The 3,968-nt window shown below is 34.7% G+C and overlaps 1 long non-coding RNA gene across 2 annotated transcripts; it reads right to left on the reverse strand.

Moving 5' to 3' along the window:
* Positions 1 to 964: 964 nt before the first annotated feature.
* On the reverse strand, positions 965 to 2,708 carry LOC126877263 (uncharacterized). 2 transcript variants are annotated; one of them, XR_007694888.1, is made up of 4 exons: positions 2,441 to 2,708; positions 1,781 to 1,920; positions 1,079 to 1,468; positions 965 to 1,001 (listed from the first exon to the last, which is right to left on the reverse strand). It is a non-coding gene; the product is annotated as an uncharacterized LOC126877263 (long non-coding RNA). The 2 variants fall into 2 exon arrangements; XR_007694887.1 differs by having other exon boundaries at positions 965 to 1,468.
* Positions 2,709 to 3,968: the final 1,260 nt, after the last annotated feature.

Raw genomic sequence — 3,968 nt, forward strand, 5'->3', positions numbered from 1 at the left:
TACAGTTCGAACACCTAACCGATTTTCTGTACATTTAGTATTTATAATAATAGACTTTAGACTAGCTTCACGTACGAATATACAGGGTGGTTGGTAACTGGTGGTACAAGCGGAAAGGGGGTGATTCTACGCGAAAAAAGAAAATATAGAATAGAAATCTTTCGTTCGAGGCTTTGTTTTCGAGAAAATCAACTTTGAATCTTATCTCGTTATAACGGATCTCACTGTAGATCGTTGTCTCGATGGAAAAATTAAGAAAAAAATTTTTATTCTATATTTTCGACTTCTTTCACCCCCTTTCCGCTTGTACCATCAGTTACCATCCACATCCATTCCATATACATCCTGTCCATAAAATTATGAAATACCTACATTTTTCAATTATGTTCAAAATTCTACAGACCTCCCCCTTCCCCGAAATCTCATTTTGCGCTTTCGTCAATCATAAAAGTTTATTTGCGAAAACAAGCAGCCCAAGAAGAACAATTTGCGTCAGTCTAAAATTACCATCACGCATCAAGGAACGTACCTGACGTCAACAAACCTGAAGTCCCTCCCATATTTAACTCTACTAAGCCAACCACGGGAGTTCCGCGTTCAAAATACCAATCGTTCGTTTATTTGTATGAGAAAAGATTTGTCGGTGGCTGGGGAGGAAACGAGCCGAAGCGCGGATAGGTGAATGTCGGAAGAGAAGGGGAAAACCTTCCGAGTCCTGAAACAATTTTCGTTTCGAACAGCTCGTCCTGCTGGTGGGGAGGGTTGCATAAATATTCGAGGTTGCGCATCGTGCTCGACATAGCTGGAAACTGCTGGCAAGCGAACAAGTGGTGGAGAAGGAGCACCAGGACCTTAGTTTCGCCACAGCTCAGTACCAGTTGCGCTCCATACGAGTATTCATCCAACCTGCTCGAAAGGGTGGAATTCCAACGTGAAGACATTGAGTTCGGTGACATCGGTGAGTTTAAATCCACTATATCTTCTATGAAATCATCGTGACGCTAAATGTAGTTACAAGAAATCATTCTAATTTATTTCTGTGTGTAATTTCTTTTCTTCATTTCGCGTGGTTTCTTACTTGGTCAAAAAGGTGAGGAACTTTTATGCGAGGATACTGTTGATAAATTTTCATCGTCCATCCTTTATTGAATTTATACGCAAGACCATCGACGTTGAGTTTCGCTCGATCATTGTCTATCGAATAATTATAAAATTTATTCTGATTTTTGTGCGTCTTCGGTCCTTTCCTTAGCTTTGTCCGATTCTTTTTTATTTGATCTGATTGATTGTAGCAATTTAAATACGAGGAGACTGCTGGTCAGTTCGAATCGATTATTTTCTGTGCAGTAATCGTAGCAAAATGAATATATTCTAATTTATACGTGTCCTTTGTCCCACTTTGTGCCCGCTCTTTTTCCCCTACTTTCTACTGTTTCGAGGCATGAATGAATCCTCTGAACTTGTTGCTCTGGCAGTGAATGAAAAGTGAAGTTTAGGATTGGAAAGTGAAATGAAAGTTTCAATTCCTCGCTTGTGTTTCACTTGTGGAAAGAATCTTCATCAGAAGTTTGACATTTTTGATAGACGCAAGTGTTTGTGCTTACATTTAGATTTTAGAAAGAATTTTGAATTGTATATGTCGATTACGTATATTGGTCATTTAAAAAAATCATAAACACTGTTCAAGCTTCTAAGGTACAATGAGAAAAATACAATGTTCATCATTTTATCTTTCCCATGCATTACTGTACTATTACTTAGTGCTGGAAGTTATAAATACCTCTTGTCGTAACTTATCAAAATGTTCTGCTCAATGATATAGTCCCATTCATCCCCTGTCATTCCCACCCACCATTTACATCTCATAACATAATAATAAAACAGTACTTGACATGATTAATAACATATTAAAAGCATCACCTAGAAGAGATGAATTATTTCATAATATAAACTTTCATGTTTATTAATCCCTTAATGTTTTTGTATTCTAATACTTTTGTATATCGCTTATGCTGTAGGTTGAATATGCAAATTAATATTTTTATAGATATAATTTAAATAATACTCGATAATAGCACTGGATAATATTATATCGAGTACTATTCCTCGAATATTTTACACGTTTTTCCATATTACATAATGGAACATAATTTTTGTCTAAATTACGATGCTTCTAATTAAATTTAAATATAAACGAAAGATTGCTTTCCTTCAAAGTTATTGAAATTCGTAAGAAAAGCGAAAGACAAAACAGAATCGATGTATCGATTAATTCCTTAAAAATTTCTACTCGATAACTGGCCCTTAACATTTCACGAACTATACGCGTTTTAATATTCATGGTTACAAGAAAGTAAGAAGAAAGAAGCCGAAATAGGTCGACGCGTGTTAGCGGCATATTTTTTATTCATGTACCCACTTCAAAGTCGTCTATACATACCTCACCGACCTAATACGAACAGCTCTCTTTTCGGTCTCCTCCCTTTTATTTCTCTCGCATTTTTCTTCTTCCATTTCCTCCTGCCCCCCCCCCTCTCACTCTCTCTCTCTCGTTCGTTCCTTTGGCCTGGATATTTTTCGCGTGGTTCGAGCAACGATGAATTTCCGTGCCGCGAAATTGATGACACGAGGGATAATGAAAATTTATCGAGTATAATAGCCGACGTTCTGATCAAAGACCAAGCCAATCCGTGCCTAAAAAAAAAAAATTTTTGGATACCGTCAATGAAGCTGTATTATATTTACATATAAACTATATTATATATGGGACGCAGGTGTTCTATATTAAACATAGCTAAATATAGGTAAATGCAATTAAATAGAGTTAAATATACCGTAATGAAATATATTTAGTTTATGAAACTTTTCCTAAATTAAATGGGAAAATTATTCGCATAGTTGGAAATTCGTATAGTATCTATAATAAAAATTTATAAAATAACAAGACAGCTCAGAGGACTTTTCAATATTTTTTATTTCGATATATATACTGCATTTCCATTAATCTTCGTTTCAGATATTTTTAAAAGGTACTTATTAATATCACTTCTAGTCATTTTTTAACATCATTCGATAAAGTTACATTAACAAAATCCTGTTTTTCAATTATACCATTTACTACTCTTTATCTTCATGATTATAATTGATTATACAAGTATCCCATATATCGTAATGAAGCAATTGTGTATAGTTGCAGCATTGTAAAGTTATGACTCTGAGACAACAAAATCGTAAAAATTCTTAAAAAAATTGGCTGACAGAATATCCTACCAAGTATTATTTTCAGCGAAGCAACAGGTTTTGTCAAACGTATAACCTTTATAAATTTCTGACGTAAAGTATTTCAAATCTATCTTCTCCAAAAAGAAGAACGTCGTAGGATAAAATTGTACATTTTAAAATGTACATTGTAAAATTATACATTTTCGATTTATTTCTTCACGTAGAAAATTTTACCTTATCCTTTATAGTACGATTAATGAGACACACTAAATATTTGAATGCTACGAAACTCGTAAGAACCAGTTGTACTATGCTTTAACCAGTTACACATACTAAACGGTATCAAGTAACTTATCGATCAGTATCGCTTTCCTTTAATATGAAAGAACGAAATAAACGTAGAACAGAATTTTTACGAACAGAGAAAGTATTAGGTTGTCCGGAAAGTGTCTTTCTTTCGCAAGCGTGTCTTTTACAACGATGCACCTTCGTACAAACGTAAAACCAAGTCTGTGAAATTTATCTCAACAGAACAAATTGGATCGTACGTAATTCGACAAAATAATATAAAACAAAAAAACGTTGTGCGTCTATTATTTCCTCATAAAACGAAAGAAACTTTTTGGACAAGCTAATAGTTTTCGAAAGATTTACGACTTGTCTATGGAAGACGAGGGATTGAAAGAACGCCGAAGAATGAGGTTCAATGGATGAACCAGCAGGAAGTTCTCGAAGCAGCCGCGAAT

The sequence above is a fragment of the Bombus huntii genome, unplaced genomic scaffold (assembly GCF_024542735.1).
Source record: "Bombus huntii isolate Logan2020A unplaced genomic scaffold, iyBomHunt1.1 ctg00000139.1, whole genome shotgun sequence".
Classification (NCBI taxonomy): Eukaryota; Metazoa; Arthropoda; class Insecta; order Hymenoptera; family Apidae; genus Bombus; species Bombus huntii.